Source organism: Ambystoma mexicanum, chromosome 6p (genome assembly GCF_040938575.1).
Source record: "Ambystoma mexicanum isolate Mex_15411 chromosome 6p, UKY_AmexF1_1, whole genome shotgun sequence".
Taxonomy (NCBI): Eukaryota; Metazoa; Chordata; class Amphibia; order Caudata; family Ambystomatidae; genus Ambystoma; species Ambystoma mexicanum.
In genome coordinates, this window is record NC_090935.1 from 1,000,031,660 (window position 1) to 1,000,057,233 (window position 25,574).

General features: G+C 50.7%; 1 protein-coding gene across 1 annotated transcript in view; it reads left to right on the forward strand.

The window, feature by feature from the left end:
• The window catches only part of LMNB1 (lamin B1), a 505,711-nt gene that overhangs the window by 170,943 nt on the left and 309,194 nt on the right, over positions 1 to 25,574 (forward strand). The gene's annotated exons all lie outside the window — the stretch shown is intronic.

The window sequence follows — 25,574 nt, forward strand, 5'->3', positions numbered from 1 at the left end:
GGTCCTCCAGACTCCTACTAAACAGGACTAACCAAGCCTGAGCCACCTCAACAGTGCTGGACCCTAGATGCGAGGAAAGTCCAAAGTGGTATCAGAGTCCGAGGTAGTTCTATTTGCTGAGACGCGAGGAGCTGGTACTTTGAAGTGCCACTGAATAGAAGTTGGTCCTTTTCTACTGATCATTCCGTTGCAGTGCAGAAGTCGTCCAGACATCCTCCCTCTTCTCCCCACGACTGAGGCCCAGGAACACAGGATCTGCAGAGCTGCACTGGAATGAAAGCCAGCTGGAACAATTGATTCTTACCAAAGGTAATGTACACTTATCTCTTGTTTTGGTAGCCTTACTTAATCTCAGTGGAGACTTGGCTGGGTTGCTTCTGTGGAGTTGCTAACAGCTTCTTTACCTCACAGGTAATCAGCTTGTGTCCCTACTTTGATTTCTTCTTTGCTACAAAGACTTCTAAAACCTAGTGCAAGACTTTTTTTATTCACCTACAAGAAGTGCTTGAGCTCACCTAGACTTTTGCCCAATTGACATTGGCTGGCCTGGCTCCCTGAATAACGCTTCTGTACTCTGACATTGTTTTACCTCTCCTTCCAGGATGGGGTTAATCTACTTTGCATTTGGGGTTGAAAAGTACTTACCTGCTTCAGAATGTGTGCTCTTGTTTTATTGTATAACCCTTTTCTTTAACATATCACTGGTACAATTACAGCAATACATAAAAGCATGTTAATGTCCAGGGTCCTAGCTATTCTTGTCATCTAGGTTGTAGGAAGTGCATGTGCCATCCCAAAAGGTTACTTGCTGATTTAGAGACACTTTGTGTTTTGGAGTGTACTTGTGTGTTGCTATTATATTGCCCCTGCTGAAGGCTTATTCAAACTGACTGTTAAATAAATTTGTTTAATCGGGAAACCTTGTGTGTAAGTGTTTGAATACTTGTCACAGTGAATATCTGTTTAACTTACTGCACGCATTGACCCCTCTTGAGATGAGCCTGGCTGCTCATGCTACCAACCTGTGTAGTACCAATCTATACCAAAGGTTGGGTTCCTATTGCCAAGAGGTCAAGGTTGTTGTAGTGCACCCAAAGGGTACTCCTCCAAATCTTGCTAAACAGTCTTGTATGCGACTTTCCCAAAACCCACCCAAGGGGAAAAAGACGGATTTATCCTTGATGCAGAAGCCGGACATGTGGCACATTCTTTAAGATCTCCAATAAAGCTGTCAAGTTCTCCATGGCTTAGAAACCTACAAGAGGAGATCATCTGCATATAACGATACTAAGGGTTGGATCCCTCTGACCCCTACCCCCGCCATCTCCTGCCGTAGAAACTCTTAAGGTTTCCAGGGCGATGGCAAAAAGTATGGGAGACTCCGCACAGCCCTGTTAAGTCCCCCTGCCTAGTTCCCATTTCTCAGATACCCAGTCGTTGGTTCCTACCCTTGCCATTAGTTTGTTGGATAGTAGGTCCAGCCAAGTTTCCCCAAACCCAAATTCCTTCAATACTCTAACCATTGCAACTCCAGCGACGCTTTCATGGCGTCAAGAGGCCACCGCCAGGGCATGTTTATGCGATTTGACAGTCCATGACATGGTGGAGACGAGTAATGTTAGCGATTGTATTTCTACCCCCAATAAACACACATTGAGCCGAGTGGACCAGCTTCGGAGCCACACTCCAGTCTGGCTGCCAATATCTGGCCCAAAATGTTCCCATCAACCTTCAATAAAGATATGGGGCGATAAGACATGCGGTCTAGTGGGTTCCCCCCTTCAGAATCACTGTATTATAACCTCCCTCATGGACTCTGGAAGGCTCCTTTTCTCAAATGCCTCATCGTATAACGTTTTGAGTTGTGGGGCTCAGTCTATACATTCTGAATATAATTCAATGGGGAATCCATCACTGCCAGGGGACGTGCCCTTCCTCATAGTGCGTATCGTCCATCTAATGTCACCCACCTCTATCATGGCATCCTGTTCTTCCTTCATATCCTCCCCTAATTTTGGCAACCAGATCAGGTCCATCAAATTTTCCACATCTATGTCCACATATCCATTTTCGCTTGTATATAAGCCCTCATCGAACTCCGTAAACCCTGGGTGCCTACTATTTTCCCCCAATTTAGTTTTGATTTGGGTTATCCCCTTTCTTGGGGATTCCCGGGTTAATCGGCCACACCAGTGACTTCCCTGCCTGATCACCCTCTCCATGTAACTGAGTGTTCTGTTTGCTATTGTCGAAGTGTGCTAGGTCTGCCAATGTCTTATGGTAAAGCTCAAGGCATAGTCCCAATCTGAATGCCTTCCCCTCCCTCCTTATCTAATTCCGTCACTTGCCGTGATTGTTTCCTGCAATTTTTTTCTCTTCCCCACTGTCGTGGAGAGGCACAACCCCCTTATGTTTGCCTTAAAAGCCTCCCGGAGTATTTCCATTGAGTCCACCAACCCCCCCTTCGTTAAATTCAAAACCGGTTTCAATCCCCTTGCGTAACTCGTTGGTAAACGCCCCAACCTTTAATGTGTTTCAGCATTCGCCACAAGCTACGCAGGAGCCTCTTACCACTAGTTTGACCACCAGGGGTGAGTGATCCGAAAGGGTTTGTCCTAGATATTTTAGGTCCTCAAATTGCCAGTAGTATTATCTCCCCATCAGGAGGTAGTCCAACATGAATACGGCCCATGGAAACCAGAGTAGAATGAGCCCTTTCTCCACCATGTTACTCCTTCGGTATTTCCACTAGGTCAAGGTTCTCATTACCTTGTGGAGGGACGCTGTCATGTTTCTTGCTAAATCCTCTCTCCCCCGTCCCATCTAGGTGGCAGTTAAAATCCCCCCCCCCATAATATCATTGCCCCTCTGTAAAGCCCCACCCATGTGCAGGACCAATGGGAAGTATTCCTTATAGTCCACGTTCAGTGCATAAGAGTTAACTAGACGTAGCGGGTATCCTTACCATATACCCACCATCACTGTCCGCCCCACCTCTTCCCCAACACCTTCTCCACCAGTAATGGCACTCCTCCCGCCACCCAAATCCACACTCCTCTAGCTTAGGTTGAGTAGGACGTACCAAACACTTGTCCTCCTACCCCCCATAACTTTCCCAGTTTCACCAGGTCCCCTTCCCATATGCGTTTCCTGTATCAGAGCCACTTGTATTCCATGTTTCAGAAATTCCCCCACCCTCCACCTTTTTTGTCTGGATCCAATAAATGTGTCCCATCATTCTTTCACCGAAGGGTAGTCTCATTCCCCTCTTAGTCCTGTATCCAGTATTATGCCTTCCCGTGTTTGATCATTGCACCAGCCATTTTATTTCATCCCATTTCGTCAACCATACTGCAAGTGATGCCCAATCCCAACTTGGTATCGCCAACTCCCACCCTCCCCACCTACTTCCCTCAAACTCCCCAACTCTGGTGTGTGGGTGACCCCCTCAGGGTTCTGTCCCACCCCTCCCGAATTAGACCCCTTGACTTGCCTATCCCACCCTTTCCCCACAACTCGTGGGCAGCAGTCGATGGCATTGTAGCTGTGGGCGGTTTCTGTATTGCCCCGTCGCTGCCCCTCTGATACAATTCCCCACTCATACATCTCTCCTTTATTCCCTGGTGACTAGTTCCTACTGACCCTTTTCATACTTAATCCCACCTCCATCGCCCTTTTCAATCTCCTGCGGCAGACCCCACACCTGCTCCATTTTGGGGATCCCCGCTTTGCCAATCCCACACTTCTTTCGGGGATGTAAAGAACCATGACTTTCCTCCTGATAGGACCTTCAACTTAGCTGGAAAAACCTGTATTTAAGTTGACGCCTCACTGCATCATATGTTCTCCTGACGTTACTTCCAATGTGAAGTCTGTAAAGATGCGCAGTTTTGCGTTCCCAATTTCGTAAAAACCTTCCCTGTGGGATTCTTGTAGAATGGTGTCCTGATCCCAGAAGTTCATAGTTTTGGCCACCTGCTCTGTGGTGTGCATGGTGGTGGGGGGGTCTACCAGGACCCTGTGTGCCCTTTCCACTGAAACTTGACAGTCCTTTGATGCACAAAGATTGAGTTCTCCACAGGCCTTCTTCCCTCGAGGCACTCCAGCGCCTGGTGTGGCCCTATGCATCCCCTGCTCTCGTTTCCAGGGTTCTGGTAGCTCCCATCAGGCCTGCGACTTGGTTTCTAAGTTGGATGCCGTCCTCCACTGTGCTAATAACCCTTTGTTCCACTTCCGTGACCCTCTTGCACACTTTTCGGTGGTCTGCTCTCACCAGGTAGACATCTATTCCCACTTCCTTAATGCTCTCCTGCAGGGTGGATGTGGTAGCCTGAATAGGCTCCATCAATAAGTCCAGGGTAACTCTGCCTCCCCCTCCCGTTGCTCTTTCCTCCGTGGACCGATCAGTCCCTGTTTTTGCAATTTGTCTCTTGCCTCTGTACTTTTCCATCTTTTCTTGCTCCTTTACCATGATGGCCCCAGGTTCCTCCAAGTTGTGGTTATGAATCTGCCCATCCCCCCAAATCCTTGCGTGCACACAGATGCGTCTCCTGCTTCTCCTGCCATTTGTTTCTTGTGCCAGTGTAGTGGACCTCTCTGATCCAGTTCCCACCATACTATCTGACGTTCTGGGCTGTTGAGAATGTGGAGCCTCCTCAGGCCTGTAGTGATTGCATCTGTCCCCAAAAGTGTTCCCTCCTTCACTTCTCCCAGTATTTTATCTTCCTCCTCCACAGCACGCCCTCCAGGGATAAGGGGTGTTGTGGGTCCAAGGGGTCTTGAAGCAATCGGTGAGAATTATGCCTACAGCCATCTCCAAGGGCCTTCCCCAGTATTAGTCAGTAGTTGATCTTGGGGCTCTGTTATTATGCCTCCGGTCTGCTGGGACATTGTAAATTCGGCCGTGGGGGGAGGGGAGGAGGCGGGGTATAGGACCAGCCCCTGCGCTGCCCTCTCACCTTCTTGGTCGTTCAACTCCGTCTCCACCCTCAGCCGTGTTATGGTCTTTTCTGGTCCCCCAGCTGTCTGTCTCAGTAATGTCAGCGTGATGGATGCTGGTATCCAGATGCCTCACGTCATTTGTGGCCATAGTCTTGTTCCATCAGGAGCACTCCACAGGCACTAGGCTGTGTCGCCCGCTTTGTTTCTCCTCACCGTGTGCTGTTGAGATGCTCCGCCATCTGCAGCTCCGACGCCATCTGCAGCTCCGAAGTCCTTGGATGGAGTGCGGTGTCGGGTCCCCGTTTCGTGTGCAGAGTCACTATCTGTGTGGGGCTCCTACCGTCTCGCGCTGCCTTTCCTGAGCGAAGCACGGGTGTCGGCAGCCCCCTCCAGGTACCTAGACATGAGTGCTCTGCAGTTCTGTTGGGTCTCTCCTCAATGCAGTGCGGTGGCATCTTGGGAGCACTTTCACTTTGCTCCTGCACTCCCTTTCGTTCAAAATTCTGGGGACTTGCTCTCCACTTATCCCTCCTGCAGGAATGCCATTTGTGGCATCTAGGTTCCCTGCTAGTTCACTGCTAGTCCCCTTCAGGTCAGTGTTTTTGCATGGGGTTATACCACAGGTTTGGGCCGGTAGTATGGGAGCTCCAAGAAATTACCTGCTCATAGCCTACTGTTAAGCAGAATTGCATGCATTACCCTCTGGGGCCACCACATACAATTAGGACTACAGGTGTAACCAAAACCAACCTTTGGCATAAGTCTGTACTATTGTTTGTGGTAGCGAGCTGAGCAGCCAGGCTCATCTCAAGAGGGAATGTGAGCAGTATACACAGGTCTTACAATCACAGTGGTTCAAGTAGAGACGAACACTCAAGGTATCTTGGTTAATGATTTATTACACAATCATTTAGAAAACATTCACTAGAAGGCAGCAACTTAATATTATACACACACACACACTTCAAACCAATGTTTCTGAACAAATTAGGCTCCCCTGAAATAGGAGCAAAATTGCATTTCCGTTACTTTCAATGGGAGCAAAAAGGCTCAAGTTGGCAGAATAGATCACAAATAATTTCTTAGGCAGTGCAAATAGTTTTAGTTCACTAGAGGACTCTATTCAGTTCAATAGGCTTAGGCCAAAGTCAATGGACTAGTGCCTTGGATAGGAAAGAACAGTTCTTGACATAAACTGTAAAGTCTTTGCCAAAGTTCTCAGAAGTAGTTTGTACGAAAAATAATCGTATGTTGGGTCACAAGCTGGTTAGGCTTGCAAGTTGGGAAAGTTCCGCTAACTTTCACTGCGAGAGGCACGTTCTCTCAATCTGGTTGGCACAGTACTTCAACATGAACAAGATGCAGCAGAAGATGTTGGTTCCTGGCAGTTCCTGCAGGGCTCGCTGAGCCTCAGTCGTGGGGACAAGAGGGAGGACGTCGGGACTCCTGCACTGCACAGGAACGTCGAAAAACGCTGACAAAATGGAGTCGCTTCAGTTCCAGTAGCTGTAATTAAAGCACACAAGCTGGTGTCCTTTGCCCTGGTTAATCCTAACCAGCTCCGAGAATGGTATTCAGGTGGCTTATGTGTTGATTGGTCCGAACAACTCAAAGGAAGAAGTCGTCCTTGAAGGGGCTTCTCTGTCGAGATTAACTTGGCAATGTGGACCTGCAGCAGGGCTTCACCGGGCAAACCAACGGTCCAGGAGTTGCAGCAGTCCTCTTCTTCCAGCTCATCTTCGGTTCTTTCATTCCAGTGTCGACTTTGCTTTCTAGTCCAAGAGACTCCTTTTTAAAAGTTTTCCTTTCATGCCAGCCTAGCTGTCACTCACCCAGCAGGGTGGCTGTCTTTGCTGGACAGTCAGCCAGCCAATCGCGCCAGAGTGCATTTGGGTCTCCTAGGAGACTAAGCACGGGGAGTTTCGGGCACCTCCCTCACTTCCTGCCCACACTAGGCAATCTTCAGTCCTGAAGCATGCCAAAGGCATACAAACAAAGGGACCAAACCTGGTTTGGCGTGCAGACATGCACTAGGACCTTTCCAAAAAGAAATGGTGAAAAAAGACCGGGACCTGTTTAAACAAAGTGGCTTAAGGCGGCATCTTGAAAAACATGGCTCCCACGATTTTTAGCTACTGGTGTTCGCTGTCGGGAAAAATCATGGTAGTTTGTTGTAAAACCACTGCCACCAGCCTTTTCGATAGGAAAGGGTAGCATTTGACTGACACGTGAGTTTCTAGACACAGGGGATAGTAGGTATCCCCTCCAGCACTCTAGTTTGTGTGGGGTCTAGGAATTAGTAAAGTCAATTTAACTCCTTCTCTTGAACAGTAGTTTATCCCAGAGAAAGTATTTAAACATTTGTGAAGTCTAAAAAGACATCCCTGTGTCACTGCACTGACGGTGCTGTGTAACGCACATGAAAAGATGCATATGGAGTTATCTTAACTCCATAATCAAAGAACACACAAGTAAAACACATGTCAAAATACATGAAAGGGTGGGAAAAACGCTCGCACTCTTTCCAGGTTAAAAAAATCAAGTCCTCAAAATCCAGCAAAGTTGTTGGTGGTCTGTAAGGTGAAGGGAATTGGCACGTTTATGAGAATTCTCCCCAACACACGCTGGCTAGCCATGCCCCAACTCCCCTCAACTTAAAAAGAAAAAATATAAACACTTCATGCACTTAATTGCATATGATGTCCTCCCTAGGCTGCCCCCTGGTTCTCATCCCTTCCGATCTATTGTCAAGTATCGAATCTTTCCAACAGATGAAGTTGGTGATGGTGATGTTTCATTACATATTCGTAGAAGGACAACCACACTTTAAGCAATTTCTGGTATGTTCCATTTACCAGGGTGCACACTTTCTCCTTTGGTACTACCACCCCCAAATCGTGGCCCAGCGCACACCTACAATTGGACCCTCTTCACTTTTCCACCCCCCAGCAATTGTCATCTTTGTCGCTGTCAGTAAATGTGTAATCTAAGCCTGAGCCACACTAGCTGCATAAGTCTTCGGCAACAGCCACCAGAATCGACACTGGGATAAAAGGGAGCTAGATTCCTACTATTTCCTTGATGTGTGTTTGGCAAGATTTGATGCAGTACCCTTTGGGTGCACTACAACAGAGCTTCAGTGACAAGTAGCCAAAAAAACACTTGCACTCGGTTTCTTGATTAATTATAAATGTATTTAAGTCAGTTTGGATAAGCCTTCAAAAGGGGCAATATGTCAATAACCCACAAATACCTCCAAGACTTTTAGTTTCACAATCTGTAAATACCCATTGGGGGTGGCAAATACTTACACCTGCAGGAGACTCAAATTGCTAGGACACTGCGGACATTAATATGTCACTTGTACATTTAGAGTATTACTTGGAGTGTCAAAGAAAAGGGTTATTGAAATAAAACGGATTGCACAAATATTCTGAAGCAGGCAAGTACTTTTGAACCCCCAATTCAAATTAAGCTAACCCCTTCCTGGAAGAACGGGTGCAACCCAATGTCAGAGGGGAGAAGTCATTCAGGGAGCCAGGACAGCCAATGTTAAGTTAGCAAGTCTAGGTGAGCTGAAGCACTTCTTGCAGGTAAGGAAAGGTCTTGGACAATGTTTTAGCAGTCTTTGTAGAAAAAGAATCCATGTAGGGCCACAAGCTGTTCAGCTTGAGATGTAGAAGATGCAAGCAACTCTACAGAGCAACCAAGACGAGTCAACTGTGAACAATTAAGCTACATGACAAGAGGTTCGTTCTTAGACTGTACAGTACCTTTGGTTAGAAGAAAGGGATTTGGCTAGCTTCTGGTCCTGTGCAGCTCTGCAGATACTTATGTTCTCCATCATTGGATCTTTTATGGATTCACATGCTTGGAATATTCTCCGTTGTCAGGCTGGGAATCCTCGGTAAATTATATAGACCTTTTCCATAGGAAAAATTTCGACACGTTTGTATCCCATCTACGTCGTTTTGGGCCGCCTGCGCCACTAGGACGTAGAGGTATAAGTAGCCCTGCCCCCACTGTTCCCTCAGATTTCAACCATCTTCCAAAGTAGTGGGATTACCTCGAGTATCTATTTTTGCTAGGTTGTGCGTTCTTTTTCATTGACTTCCTTCGAAAATGTCTGGAAAGGCGTTTTGTCCCTGTACTAGATGCGGGTTTAAAGTGTATGAAGGTGATGGGCATATGGACTGTATTTACTGTCTTCACCCTCATCATTCGGCCGACACGTGCGAGATCTGTCAAGGCTTCTCCCAGAAGACCCTGGAAGACCGAAACAGACGCCTGGTGACTTGGCTCAATGACGGGGCGGGTGCGTACCCTGCATCGGAGGTAGGCTCTACTTCCTCGATCTAAATCTCCGGTGCCCCCTCGTTGCTCTGCGTCCGCAGAGCCTCCGACTAAGAAACCGCGTTCATCAGAAAAACACCCCTCTGATAAACATCCTGCGAAGGACTCTTCGTCAAAGAAAAGTCTTTCTCCAGCATTGGATCTTTCATGGATTCACATGCTTAGAATATTCCCTGTCGTCACACTGGCACCCCTTGGTACACATATATAGCCTTTTCCTATAGGAAAACTTCCGACACTTTTGTGTCCTATCTACGTCCTTTTAGGACCCGCCTATGCATGCTCCGTAGGCCGTCCCTGTATAAGAGGCCCACCCCCGCGGCTCCCCTTCAGATTTCAACCGTCTCAAAAGTAGTGGGATCTCCTCGCGTTGTCTTACTATTTTGTACAAGGTTGTATACCTGAAGTTGGAGCTAGAGAAAATGTCCTCCATGTCAGGAAAAGCGCTGTTCCGTCCGTGTGCGACGTGCGGCTTGAAAAAAGTTTACGAGGGGGACGGACATATGGATTGTATATATTGCCTCCACCCTCATCATTCGGCAGATAACTGCGACATATGCAAAGGGTTTTCTCAAAAAACCCTCAAAGACCGGAGTCGACGCCTGGTGGCATGGCTGAATGATGGAGCGGGGGCATACCCCCCTTTCGGAGGTAGGCTCCACACAATCGGCAAAAACATCACGCCGCGCTTCCTCGTCGGAACCACTGGCGAAGAAATCTCGCCCGACGGAAAAAGTCATCTGGGAGTCACTCAGCGTCAAAAAAATCGTCATCAAAAAAGCACGAAAAGGAAGGGCCGAAATCCTCCTCCAGCGATCATCATCGATCAACCACTAGTCGAGTAAGCACACCAAGCGTGGAAAAGGCGGGACCGCCCAAACCACCTGCTAAGTCACCGTCGGTCCAGTCATCGGCCCCCATCCTGCCACTGACTCAGGTGGCATCCACCGTCTCACCGACGACGATGACCTCGTCGACGGGGGTTCTACAGGAGGCCTGGAGGCTGGAAGTTTTTGATCCGATTTCCCCCCCCCCTGCCCCCCCCCCGGATACATTGCTACAAGAACAGGCTGTGTTGCTGTCCTCGGAGGACGAGAGCGAGAGAATAGCTGGCCCAGCAGACCTAGGGCTACGAGTGGCCGACACGTCAAGGACGAGGGGATCCGGTGTACCGGTACCTGCCCCTCTTCTCAATCCTCAATCTGTTTTGTCGCTGGAAATTCTGTCCACGCTTCAGTCCTTGCTACAGTCGTTGGACCAGAGACTACCTCAGGCAAACCTGCCAGTCACCCGTCGACGAGCCGGGCCAGTCCCGTCCACCTACGCACGCCAATCTCCGCTCTGGCACAAGAGGAAGGTGAGCTGCCAGATTCAGAGTCTGACAGGGGAGCCATGTCGGATATCTCGTCGTCCCCCTCCAGGGATCCAACCTGGGAGTCCGAGGTAGAGTTGGAAACCCCTAGAAGCCCAGCTCACCTGTCCCCTCCGGACGACATTGCATCATTCCATTCTAAGATTGAGAAGGCGTGTAAAGAATTTGGTTTGTCCCAGGAAGCAGAGAAAAAGGATTGCTTTTTGTTCGACCACATGGGTAAGAGGAGGTCCGTGTTCTCAATACCAATACTAGACCACGTGTGGAAAGAGGGGTTGCAGACAATGTGTCACCCTTTTTCAGAGCCGGCAGTGAAAGGACACCTCGAAAAAAAGTTTAAGGCTCCGGAGTCTACCCCCAAGTGTTTATCCTCCCAGCCAACGCCGGACTCGGTGGTGTCGGCGGCAGCGACGAGAAAGGCGAAGGCCCAGCACAAGTGCATGACTCCGCCTGAAAACGAAGCGAGACGCCAGGATGCCTTTGGCAAAAAAGTACTACCCGTGGGAGCAACCACAGTAAAGGCCGCAAACTCTGGCGATTATAGCCAGATACGACAGGGAGATGTGGCACAGGCTATCCCCGTTACTTGATCATCTTCCGGAAGAGCATAGGAAAGCAGCGATGTTACTTGTCGGAGGGTGAGGAAGCCTTAAATCTCGCAATAAACATCGCGGTGGACCTCGCTGAGTCAGGCTTCAAGCAAGTCAATAATGGGGTCGTATTACGACGACAGTCATGGCTTAAGTGTACCTACTTCAGGCCAGAGGTACAATACAAAGTTTTAGATATGCCTTTTGAGGGAGACCTTCTATTCGGTGAGAAGGTGGACGAAGCCCTAAAGGGAATGAAAGAGGACTCGGACACGGCACGTTCATTGGGTGCCCTCCAGAGTGGCCGAAGCTACAAGTCTTTTTGTCCCTTTAGAGGGGCTTCAGGTAATTCCAGACTCTCTGCGTCTGGAGACAGATCCTTTGGCAGATCGGCTTACCCCTCCCAGGGATACAGACGTGCTTCCCAAACGGCAAACCGATGCCGTAACTTCCAGACGTCCAGGAAAAGACCATCCTATCCGTCGTCGAGAGACAAACAAAATAAAGATCAGCAGTGACATACAACACACCGTTCTGGGGGGGAAGAGTGTCAGCATTTGTCGACGAATGGGAACGAATTACGACGGATCAATGGGTGCTGGACACTATAAGAAACGGACACTCTCTACAATTCAAACTCAGCCCTCCGCACATTCCACCTGCGTTCACCGCTCATTCTCATCTGAAGATACTGCAACAAGAGGTAACACTCATGTTAGCAAAGGGCGTGATAGAATTAGTTCCAACATCACAGAGAGGTCAAGGAGTCTACTCAAGATACTTCGTTGTAAAAAAGCCGAACGGCAAATGGCGTCCCATTTTAAACTTACACGACCTCAACAGGTCTTTAAAGAGCCTAAAATTCAAGATGCTCACTCTGCAGGAAGTGATCCGCGCCGTTCAAGAGGGGGCTTTTCTAGCGTCCCTGGATTTACAGGATGCGTACTTCCATATTCCAATGTGGCGGAAACACAGGAAATTCCTGTGATTTGTAATAGGGCGGACACACTACCAGTTCACGGTTCTTCCCTTTGGGCTCAAGACCTCCCCCAGAATAGTCACGAAATGCCTGGCTCCAGTAGCGGCCTGGCTAAGGAAGTAAGGCCACCATGTATACCCATACCTCGACGACTGGCTGGTAAGGGGATCCTCCCCAGCGTCGACCAACACAAGTCTACAAGCCACCATGCAGCTTCTACAACAGCTGGGATTCGCCATAAACTTTGAAAAATCCTCTCTGCTGCCATCGAGAACGCTGGTATTCCTGGGGGCACAGTTCGAGACCCAGTTAGGGCTAGTGAAACCTTCTCTCGACAGAACCTCAAGACTCAATCAGCTAGCGAGCAGACTACGGCGAAACACCAGGCGCTCAGTGAGAAAGTACATTTCGGTCCTAGGGGCCATGGCATCCTGCATCCATCTCGTGGCAAACTGTCGCCTATTCATGAGGCCAGTCCAGGAATTCCTCGCGGACCGATGGACGCAGGCTCAAGGATCGTGGTCAGACAAGATAACCATCGACGACAAGCTGCTTCGGACCCTTCAGTGGTGGCAGAGTTTCCACAATCTGAACAACGGTGTACCCCTACAGGAACCAGAGTTTCAGCGAACCATAGTCACGGATGCGTCCCTAACCGGATGGGGAGCTCACATGGGTACTCTCCAAACGCAAGGCCGCTGGTCTCCAACAGAGTCACTCCTACACATAAACGTGTTGGAACTCAGAGCAGTACGATGGCCCTTGAAGGCATTCCTACCACACATCAAGAGTTTGCGAGTACGAGTACTGACCAACAATACGACGGCCATGTTTTATCTGAGGAAACAAGGAGGGACGCGATCAAGAACTCTTTCCATAGAAGCCCAGAAAACTTGGCATTGGGCATTAAAGCACGAACTTTCCATCGTGGCTCACCACCTCCCGGGAGTGAGGAACTCGCAAGCAGACTCCCTCAGCAGAAGCATGGCCCAGATACATGAGTGGGAAATGGACACAGTTCACCTGATGAAAGTGTTCGAGAAATGGGGTCACCCCCCTCTGGACACCTTTGCGACCAAAGACAACAAGAAATGCGAGCAATTCGCAAGCAGATTGCCTCCCCCATGGAACCCTCTTGAGGCCTTCTCCTTCCCATGGATGGACATGTTCCTTTATGCTTTTCCCCCGTTCCCCCTCATAGGGAGGACAGTACAGTGGATACGCAGATACAGTTGCCGGGTAATTCTGGTGGCACCATACTGGCCGCGGCAACCGTGGTTCTCCGACCTGCTTCACCTGTCGCTGGAACATCCTATAGCGTTTCCGAGAGTCCCGAACCTACTATCCTGGGACAAAGGCACGGAGTGGCATCAGGACCCGGACAGTCTCAACCTTACAGCCTGGCTCCTGACTTTTCGGAGTTCGGTGCTTTAGACGTTTCGGAGGATTGTCAAAATTCTGCTGGCGGCTCGAGCCCCTTCTACAAACAAATCTTACACCTATAAGTGGCGGAGGTTCTGTGAATGGTGTCGAGGACAACAAGGCCTACAACCGTTGGTGACGCCGGAACAAGTTCTACCTTACCTGCTTCTCTTGGCGGAGAGGGGTTTATCCTTCACATCGATAAAGGTGCACCTGGCGGCCATCTCGAGGTTCACGAGGAAGAGACAGTAGTCGCCTCTATTTAGCGACAGACTTGTGAAACACTTTGAGGGGTTTATTTCGAACTTTTCCCCCGGTAAAACGTTTCCCTCCAACTTGGAGTCTCAACACCGTGTTGGCAGGCTTAATGAAACTGCCTTTTGAGCCTATGGCCACGTCCGACATGAAATTCATATCGTGGAAGTTGGCATTCTTGATTGCTATCACATCAGCTGGAGAATCTCGGAACTGCAAGCGCTGGTCGTGGACCCGCCATACTTAAGATTCTTTAAGGACAAAGTGGTCCTGGCAACTAATACCTACGTTCGTCCCAAAAGTTCCGACAGTGTATCACAAACACTCGTCCATTGTTCTCCCTACTTTCTTCGCGACCCCATCATCGACAGCAGAAAAAGCTCTTCATACCTTGGACGTTAAGAGGGCTCTGAAATTTTACCTACATCGTACACAGGAACTCGGGTCTACTCGACGATTGCGTTTTGTCACTCCAAGGCCAGAATGCCACTGCAAGGACATCCTAGAGCCCATTCTACAAGATCAACGTCCTCCTCAGCAGCATTATGGGCAGGAATTCCGCTGACGGACATATGCCAGGCTGCGGCATGGTCAGTGCCCCACACGTTTACCCACCACTACTGCCTTGCCAGGCAGCATGCGGACGAGGTGCAGATGGGAAGAGCTGTCCTGCGCCATCTATTTCAGTAAGGTAAGCTCCACGCTGTGGAGAATCTGTTTTCTACCCTTTGATGACAGTATACTTTATGTGGTTAAGGTTATTTGAGTTAACTTATTCCTGCTGTACATATGCATTGTGTATTCTGGTGAGGGTATATTACATTACATTCTCACCGCCGTTTCAGGTGTTACTGCTATACAATCTATTCGAAGCATGTGAATCCATGAAAGATCCAATGCTGGAGAAGGGAATAGTTTCTTACCTGTAACTCCATTTCTCCAGCATTGGTATCTTTCATGGATTCACATGCGCCCGCCAGCCTCCCCGGAATGCAATGTATTTGATAAGTTTAACCCTTCCTAATTTGGAGGGGCAGAAATCTGAAGGGGAGCCGCGGGGGCGGGCCTCTTATACTGGGACGGCCTACGGAGCATGCGTAGGCGGGTCCTAAAAGGGCATAGATAGGACACAAAAGTGTCGGAAGTTTTCCTATAGGAAAAGGCTATATATGTGTACCGAGGGGTCCCAGTCTGACGGGGAATATTCTAAGCATGTGAATCCATGAAAGATACCAATGCTGGAGAAATGGATTTACAGGTAAACTATTCCCTTCCTCATCAAAAAACGAGAAGAAATTGAAATCCTCCTCGGGAGACCGCCATGGCTCTACCTTGAGTCGAGTGTCGTCGACCCACAAGCAGAGTTCAAAACCGGCGAGGGCGCCACAAGGCTCTGCGCCAAAAACTTTGTTGACGACTCTCAGATCGTCAACGTCTTCTGTGCCTGCTCTTCCCGCGATCACTTCGGCGGGTCAAACAGCGGTTATGGAGAAGATGTCGTTGACGGTGGCACCTTCGGTGGGTTGGCTGCCGGAAGTTTTCGACCCGATCTTGCCTGAGGCCTTGTTGCAGCCAGAAGCGGCCCTTTCCATCTCTTCGGCAGAGGATGACCGTGGTCCGATCATACAGCCGACTGATCTGGGGTTACGTGCAATCAGTTTGGGGGAACTCCCGAGTGGAATGCCATCCCAACCGCCTCTTCCTTGCTGAATCCCCAGTCTCTATTTTCCCTGGAGGTGTTGAACATACAGAAGCTGTTACAGCGTCTGGACACGCAGTTTCCTCACTGGTGTCCCGACTGTACCGCAGGCTACGCCGGTCGCCGAACCAGGCCCGGCTCCGCGCTTAACGACCAGAATACCTACAACTTGCCCGTTGGAGGAGGATTGTTCTCGCCCACACTCGGAGGAGGGAGAACTGCCGGAGTCAGAGCGTGAAGGGTCCCTTTCAGACGTCTTATCCCCCTCAAGGGACCCCACATGGGAGTCGGATGCTGAAATGGAAACTCCAAAGAGCTCGGCGCAACCATCACCGCCGGATGACATTGGGGCCTTCCATGCAATGATGAGGGGAGGGGGGGAGAAAGCTTGTGCAGAATTTGGCCTGGCGCCGGAAGAAGTGAAGAAAGATTGCTTTCTTTTCGATCATATGGGCAAGAGAAGAAAATCTGTTTGCTATCCCCATTTAGGACCATGTTTGGCAAGAGGGGTTGAGGACCATGCGTCATCCTTTCTCGGAACCGGCGATAGAAGGACGGTTAAAGAAATTCAAGGCTCCGGAGTCAACCCCCCCAAATGCTTGACGTCTCAACCTTCGCCAGATTCGGTGGTGTCCGCTGCTGCGACCTCGCTTTTCTGGCCGCAACACAAATGCACGACCCCGCCGGACAACGATGCCAGGAGACGAGATGCGTTTGGAAAGAAGGTATTGTCAGTCTGTGCGACTACAGTGGAAGCAGCCAACTCCCTGGCCATTATGCACGGTGTGATGGAGAGATGTGGCATCGTTTAGCTCCTATCGTAGACCATCTGCCGGAGGAACACAGGAAGTCTGCTATGCTACTAGTACGTGAAGGGGAAGAGGCTTCCAATCGCTTCATAAATATCGCTGTCGACCTGGCGGAGGCCGGTTTTAAACAAATCAATAACGGCGTAGGGTTAAGGAGGCAAGCCTGGCTTAAGTGCACGACTTTTAGATCAGAGGTGCAATACAAGGTGCTGGACATGCCGTACGAAGGGCAACAACTGTTTGGCGAGAAGGTGGATGAAGCCTTGAAGGGCATGAAAGTAGACTGACACTGCTCGGTCACTCGAGGCCTCCAAAGTGGCAGAAATTTTTGTTCCTTTCAGAGGTGCTTCTGGAAACTCCCGGTTTGGATCACCTAGAGACCGAGGTTTCAGTCGGCCCTCTTCCCAAGGCTACAGACGAGCAGCCCAAGCTACTCGTAGAGGCAGAGATTACCAGTCCTCAAGAAGGAGAGGCTCCTACTCATCGTCGGCGAAGGATTGATGGGCAAAAACCCAGCAATGACATGTTTCGAGACGTCCTGGGGGGGGGGGGGGGCAGTGTCTCGTTGCGTCGAGTGGGAACGCATAACAACGGACCAATGGGTTTTGGACACGATATGTCTGGGTCACTCCCTACAGTTCAAGGACAAGCCACCACACATTCCGCCAGTGTTCTCGCCACAATCCCATCTTCGGATACTGGTGCAGGAAGTGACGCTTATGCTGCAGAAAGGGGCTATTGAACTGGTCCCAGTGGCCGAAAGAGGAAAGGGAGTGTACTCCCATTACTTCGTGGACAAGAAACCCAATGGAAAATGGCGTCCCATTCTAGATCTATGGGCTCTCAACAAGCTGCTGAAGAATCTAAAGTTCAAAATGCTTACTCTGCAAGAGGTTATCCGATTGATGCAACCGGGAGATTTTTTTTGTCGTCGCTAGACCTTCAAGACGCGTACTTTCATATCCCGATGCGTCGACGACGCAAAAGATTTCTGCAGTTTGTCGTCGGGCGAACCCACTATCAGTTCAAGGTCCTCCCATTCGGACTAAAATAGTCTCCCAGGACGTTCACGAAATTTTTGGCACCAGTGGCAGCCTGGTAACGGAAGGAAGGTCGTCATGTGTACCCATATCTGGACGATTGGTTGGTAAGGGGATATTATCCGGAAAGGGCACGGGAAAGTCTGAATGCCACCATGTCCCTCCTCACAAACTTCGAAAGGTCCTCCTTAACGCCATCAAGGACCTTGGTCTTTCTGGGGGCGGAGTTCCAGACGCAGTCGGGTTTGGTAAAACCATCCTTCGAGGGGATTGGGTCCTCCGACGTATTCCTTATCTATGACTGGTAATGTCCACAGCTGTGCTGCTTCGGAAAATCTTTGGCGTCTGCGTCCTGTGTCGATGCGCCGTCTCGAGGAACTGTGAGTCCAAGATGTCGGTCACAGACTCGCATGACGCCTGCCTCTGGTGCCTCTGGGAGGCCCACGATACGGACGACTGTCGACTGCCAGTCGCTCACAGCAAAGGCCTTGCGGGAACGCAAGAAGAAGCTGTCGGTAGGCCGGGTGTCTAAGCCCCGGAAGTCGAGGTCTGCAGGGCTTTCGATAATGACTCGAGGGGCAACTCTCCGCGTCATCGTCGGAAGTCCAGTGGGTCTCCTTCCAGGAGTCGGTCTTGCCACTCACCCGCCTCTTCAAGGCATTCCCGGAAGCACCGGTATCGGTCGCCTTCCCCGTCCGCTTCTGAGGACTCCGCCCGTTGGCGGATCGCCTGTCCCTCCATGCAAGCGACACCGGAGGAATGGGCTTCCTTCGGGAAGCAGATGCTAGCGGGCACCAGTCCCTCCGCACCTCCGAGTGGGGTCGTCGGCACCGGTCGAGACGCCGCTCGTACGCCTTCGGGCTCCGGTGGTCGGCATGGCTTGCGGGAGAGGTCCCTCTGGGACAAGGGTAGCCGTTCTCGCCATGCCCGTTCCAGGTCCCGGTCCTCAACGCGCTCGAGACCGCATGATCCTGTGCCATCTTCGAAGAAGACGTCGATGCCTGTGGCGCCGTGGTTGACTATTTCTCTTTAGGCTCTGCCTCAGAGGGGGTCGTCGAGACCCGCTCGGAGCTCTGGCTTCGAGGCCTGTGTCGACGCTGGCGGTGCTGCAGTTGACTTTGACGCCGATTTGCTTGACGCCTTTTCTGTCGGCGCCGACTTGTTCGGCGCCCTCAACGCATTTCGAGGCGGTGGTGTCGGAGGGGCCCTGTGGCACGGGGGTTGCCCCTAGGAAGGCTCTGGCTAAGGTCAGGCACTTCTTTGGTCCCCAGAGGTCTTCCTCTCCCCCGCCTGGAGTACATTTCAGAGGGTGATGAAGGCTCTGATGGCTTGGTTCCGGATGAGCTAATCTTGGGCCATAGCCAGTTTGATGACCTGAGGTAGTCACTGCATGCCAGTGGACTCTCAGGAGGTGGAGCTTTGTAGGCCGGACCCTGGCACTCAGGCCCATTCTTCATATCGGCGCCTTATGTCACGGGTCACCGAGTACTTGGTCAGCTCCCCCAGGGGAGTTCGTTCAGGATGATCTCACAGACATCCTTGATCTCTGTCCCCCCCCCACTGACCCGGTTTTACCGTTTCATATGGCTTTGCAGAGAAGGGCGGCGGCGGCTTGGACTGCTCCGGAGAGTCTCCCAGCAGTGGGCAAGTCTTTGTCGTGAAAATACCGTCCAGCCAGTAGCGACCCCTGCTACTTGTCCAGGCACCCCACTCCGGAGAGTTTGGTGGTGCAGGCGGCTATGGCCCCGGCAAAGCAGGCTTCGTATCCTACCATCCCTCCAGATAGGGACGACAAACGTTTCGACGGCTGGGCGGAGAAAGTGTTTTCTTCAGGGGGTATGGCGCTTCAGGCGGCCAACTCCATATGTGCCTTGTCTCGTTTCACACACTCTGTGGAACTGTGTTGCATTAGCGGCTGAACATGTTCCCGAAGGGGACGAACGGGATGGTTTCCTTGCGATGGTTCAGGATGGCAAGGATGCCATATGTGAGGCCGTTCAGTCGGGTCTGGACTTGGCAGATTGTGTCAGCCGGTCCATGGCGGCGAGCACCGTAATGCACAGGTTTGCGTGGTTGCGGAAGTCTGGGTTCGCTCCTGATGTGCAGTCCCGGCTCCTCAATATGCCTTTTGATGGTGAACACCTTTTTGGCAGCAAGGCTGACGAGAGCCTTGAGAGGTTGCAGACCTCCAAAGCTGCAGCGAAGTAGTTGGGCGCTGCAGTTCGCCAACCTCTGCCTTTTCGCCCTAGGGGACAGCAATGGAGGGGAGGTTCCTTTCGCTATTACTCGTCCTTCAGTAAAGCGAAGGGAGCTAGCACTCGGAGGCCATCGTAAGAGTGCCAGAGGTGGAAATATTGGTACTCGAGGTTCCAAGGCCGCTCGGGCAGTTGCCTCTTTGCCCTCTGGAAACGCTGCAGCCGCTACCACTCAGTCATGAGGCCAGGTCCCATGGTTCACCGGTTGGGGGGGGGAAGGCTGGCGCAGCATCTTGTAGAGTGGCAAGCCATTACTTCGGATTTGTGGGTTCTAGAGATCATAACCCACGGCTACTGTCTTCCTTTTCGGCAGAGGCCTCACGAAAATCCACCAGGGAGCCTCTTTGAAGAGTCCGGATCCGCTCCTTGCGTTCGAAATTCAAGCCTTGCTGGAGAAAGGCGCCATAGAACTGGTGCCTGTAGCGGAGAGGTACAAGGGATCGTATTCCCCTTATTTTTTGATATCGAAGAAAGACTGGGGGATTGAGACCCATCATGGACTTGCACGGTTTGAACAAACTCCTCAGGAAGGACAAGTTCAAGATGGTGACTCTTTCTCAAGTCCTCCAGGCCCTTCAACTTCAGGACTGGTTGGTGTCTCTCGATCTCAAGGATTGACCTCCGCCCCGAGGGTTTTCACCAAGCTCATGGTGGTAGCGCATCTCAGAAAAGGGGCTTCACCTCTACCCCTATCTGGACGATTGGTTGATCAGTGGGAGCTCTCCCGAGCAAGTCCTGGATCATCTGTCGTCACCTGCCACTCCCTTCACAGGCTGGGCTTCTCCCTCAATGGTCCCATTTGACACCAACGCAGCGGCTCCAGTACATCGGAGCAGTGCTCGACACGTCCCTGGGGCAGTGTTTTCCTCTCAGGTGAGGGCTCTTCACATTCAGCAGATGGTGAACAAGTTTCAATTTGCCCAGGATCTCCCAGCGTCAGAGTTCTTGAGACTGCTCGGCCTCATGGCATCCTGCATTCTTCTGGTGCCAGAGGCTCGTCTGCGGATGAGATCTTTGCAGTGGGCACTCAAGCTCCAGTGGTCTCAGTCCTCCGGCAGGCTGTCGCACCTGTTCAGGTGCCATCCTCGGTAGCCCGGGACCTTCTGTGGTGGGCCGTGGAGGGCAATCTGATGAAGGGGAGGGGGCCCCATTTTGGCTGCCCTCGCCAGAGGTGACGATCGTGACAGACGCATCCCTCGCGGGAAGGGGAGCTCATGCCAACAAGTTGACAGTCAGTGGTCGTTGGTCTCCGTCGGAGTCCAGACTCCATATCAATCTGTTGGAGCTGAGGGCCATCAGGCTAGCCCTGAAGGCTTTTCTGCCGTCTGCATGGAAAGAGTGTTCTGATTCTAACTGACAACACAGTGGCCATGCACTACCTCAAAAAGGGGGGCAGGGTCACTTCCGCTGTGCAGGGAGGCGATGCAGCTCGAGTTCTGAGCCATCCAGCAGGAAGTTTCGATCTCTGCTGTTAATCTGGCCGGAGACGACGAGACGGCGGACGCTCTGAGCAGGCAGAGCACGATCTCTCACGAGTGGGAGCTGGCTCAGGAGATTCTCCTGGAGATCTTCGCCCTTTGGGGGACCCCTCAAGTGGATCTCTTCGCCTCCAGTGTCAACCGGAAGTGCGGAAGGTTTTGCTCGCAGGAATTTCCTCCAAAAGGAGCCTTAGGAGACGCGTTCGTGGTGGAGTGGTCCTTCCCACTGCTGTACGCGTTTCCTCCAGTCCCCATCATCCCGCAAGTGCTACGGAAGTTCGGTTCCTGGATGATCCTCATTGCTCCGGCGTGGGCCCGGAGGACGTGGTACCTGGACCTTCTCGACTTGTCCATCTGCCCTCCACGTCGTCTTCCCTGCCGAGACGATCTGCTCTCACGGGAGGGGGCGGGGTGGTCAGGTTCTCCAGCCAGAGGTCAGATCCCTCAAACTTCTCGCATGGCTTCTGAAAGGTTGAAGTATAAGGATTGGGACCTCCCTGAAGAGGTGATGGAGGTATTGCTCTCGGCCAGGCGGCCGGCAACAAAGTCTTTGTACCGTTGCCGTTGGAGAAAGTTCTGCGACTGGTGCAGAGTTAAGAATGTGGATCCTTTTGATTGTGACATTCCCATGGTTCTGTCTTTTTTGCTTTCTTTGGCTCACAGGGACTTGCAAGTGGGGACCATTAAAGGTTACCTGGCGGCGCTGTCCATATTTAAGCGCTCGTCTGAAGAGTGTTCCTATTTTAAGATTCCTTTAATTTCTCAGTTTTTGAAGGGGCTCACTAATGTGTTCCCTCCGTCACCTTTTTTGGTGCCAGGTTGGGATTTGAACCTTAAGTTTCTTATGGGTGCTCCGTTTGAGCCTTTACATTCTTGCCCTTTGAGGCTGTTGACTCTGAAAACTGTTTTTGGTTGGGGTTACTTCCACTCGCAGAGTGAGTTACAGGCACTTTCAGTTAAGCCACCCTTCACTGTGTTTCATAAGGACAGGGTTGTCCTTCGAGACATGCGTTCCCCCCCCCCCCCCCAAAACCCCCCCCCCCCCCCCCCCCACCCCCCCCCCGTTTCCACTCGTACGTCGGACGCTGCAATGGATTCACAGATATCCATGTTGGGTGATCCTGGTGGCCCCGTACTGGGCGAGACAAGTGTGGTTCTCCGATCTACTCCATCTTTCAGCAGCGGAGCCCATGAGGTTCCAGAGGATCCCGAACCTTCTGTCTCAGGACAAAGGGCGGTTTGGCACCATGACCCGGACAGCCGCAGTCTGACAGCCTGGCTCCTGATTTCTCAGAGTTTGGTACGTTAGCAATTCCACCGGATTGTCGTCGCATTTTGCAAGCTGCCAGGGCGCCGTCCACGAACGCTTTGTATAAATACAAATGGAAGAGATTCTGTATTTGATGCGGGGATCAGCCAGGTTTACGTCCACTTCACATCATACCGGAGCAGCTTCTACCATACTCGCTACTCCTGGCTCCAAAGTTTGTCTTGCATTGATAAAAATGCTTCTGGCGGCCATTTCGAGATTTACTCGGAAGAGACATTCAACTTCATTATTTAGTGGCCGGTTGATTAAACATTTCATAAAAGGATTGTTCCAAACTTTTCCTCCAACGAAGAAGTTTCCTCCGATCTGGAGTCTTAACCTGGCTCTAGCAGCACTAATGAAGGCTCTTTTTGAGCCAATGTCATTGAAATTCCTATCATGGAAACTGGCTTTTCTGGTGGCTATTACTTCGGCTAGACGTCTGTCAGAAATACAAGCGTTGGTGATCGATCCACCATATTTGAGGTTTTTCAAAAATAGTCGTGTTTCTACTAAGCCTCATTTGGTTCCTAAAGTCCCTACCATGTTCCATAAGCACTCTTCTATGGTGCTACCGATGTTTTTTCAAACACCTTTGTCTGCTGCAGAGAGGACTCTCCATATGTTGGACGTGAGAAGGGCTCTGAAATTTTACCTCCATCGCACTCAATCTCAGGGACACAAGACGGCTATTTGTGGCCTATGGCCCTTTAGCTAAAGGTAAAGCAATCTCAAAACAAGGACTGTCCCGCTGGGTGTCATCTACCATTTCTTTTTGCCACTCAAAAGCTGGGAAACCGCTCGAAAGACGTCCACAAGCCCATTCAACGAGATCTGCTTCTTCGTCAGCGGCATTGTGGTCCAGGATTCCGCTGGGAGATATGTCAGGCGGCTTCCTGGTCGGTACCACATATGTTTACCCGGCATTATTGCCTCGAACAACATGCAGAGGATACACAGATGGGTCGTGCAGTCCTACAGCACCTGTTTCAATAAGGTAGGCCCCAATAAAGGGGGTATAGCCTTCAGCTAATGTACCTTAAGATGTTGTTTTCTTTTTAGCTGTTCATGTACTATGATTTGAAGTTTAGCCATGGCGAATATGCATTAATGGTTATAGTGTTATTGGTTTGCATACACACCAAACTATGGGGATACTGCTGTTCAATCTATTCTAAGCATGTGAATCCATGAAAGATCCAGTGCTCCATTTCTCCAGCATTGGTATCTTTCATGGTTTCACATGCGCCCGCCGGCCTCCCCTGGCATGCAAACCAGATGTCCCCCATACTACTTTGGGGGCCGAAATCTGAGGGAACCGCAGGGGCGGGGCTACTTATACCTCTACGTCCTTGTGGCGCAGGCATACGTGGCCCATAACGACGTATATAGGACACAAGTGACATTTATTCCTATGGAAAAGGTCTATATAATTTACCAAGGATTCCCAGCCTGACGGGGAATATTCTAAACATGTGAATCCATGAAAGATACCAATGCTGGAGAAATGGAGTTACAGGTAAACTATTCCCTTCCTGGGCCTCAGACGTGGGGACAAGAGGACTTCTGGAGACTCCTGCACTGCAGTTGGACGGGCAACGACCACAACCAGCCTTCTTCAAATCAGTGGCACTTTGCGGTTTCAGCTCCTCGCATCTGGTAAATCTGTAAGACTTCCCTGTGCCACTGCACTGAAGGTGCTGTGTCGCAATGTAAAAAGATGTCTATGGAGTTTGTCAGACTCCAAAAACCAAAAGCAACAGTTCAATCACAGAAAAATACATTAGTGGGGGAAAAAAGGTCTCTCTCAGGTTAAAAATGGAGTCCTACAGTCCAGCCAGGTAGAGGGGAATTAGCCCATTTTTGAGAATTCTCCCAGACAATGTGGCTCCAGATTGTCCAGAAAATCTGCACATTTGGGCAGTACCGCCACATGCCCTAGGTCCCCCCATTTCCACAAATCCTCCAGCCCAAAGGCGACAGCTGATCTTGTGTATTCTTAACGGGGTGAGGTACCACCAAAAGTGTTTTTGTAATTTTACAAAATGGCAAACATGTTATAACAACCATGCCGTCCTACTCAACAGTCTGATGACTTTGGGGATCACCGGTCAGGCCATGGCGTGGCTCACTTCTTTCCTCTGATGGACCCTCCCAGGTCGATCTTGGGTCCTTCCTCTCTACCGGTGGTGTCCCCCAGGGGCCTAACCTCTCTTCCTGGCTGTTCAACCAATAACTGGCACTGCTTGCCCCCTACATTACACCGCTCTGCCCCAAATTTCAGTGCTATAGGGATGACTCGTCTCATTTTCAGGCTACCTTCAGCCACCTTTTCTCCTTCCATCATCTGATTCTCTGATATCCTGGAGTGATGTGCCGCCAATGATCTCTGCCTTAATGCCAGTAAAACTGAGTCTCCTCATTGGTACACCCGCTCCCTCCTTTCCTGTCACTCTCTGGCTGGCCTCTCTTGGCCCTCTCTCTGCTCCCACCTGCGAGGCTAAAAACCTTGTGGTAATCTTCAACTCCACTCTCTCCTCCTCTCCTCACATCTCTAAGAAGTTACACTACCAGCTGCACCTCCTCAGAAGTATTCTTCCTTTCCTCTTTCCCCCAGAAACTCACGGTCTCCAGAGCTCTGGTTCTTTCTAGGCTGGACTATTGCAACAGCCTCATTCTAAATCTGCCTGCTTCTATTCTATGCTCTGTGCAACTCATCCAGAACAGGACTGTGAGACTTGTCCTTGCCTCAAGCCCAGGGATCGTATTTCTTCAGGACTGAAATCTCTGCACTGGCTCCCAGTGGCTGCGAGGATTAAGTTCAAAACCATCTTCATTGTCCACATGGCCTTCTGGGGCCTCAATACCTTCAACTCTCTTCATGAATATCTTCCTTCTCGAGCTCTTCGTTCATCCCCCTCAAACTCACTCGGGGTCAGTTGCTTCTTCAAGCAATGAATTGGTGGTAGGTCTTTGGCTGGGGCCTCCCTCTGGAACAGCCTCCCTGTCTCCCTAAAAATCTTCACTTCCGGAAGCACCTCAAAACCTTACTCTTTGCTTCTGCTTTCTCTC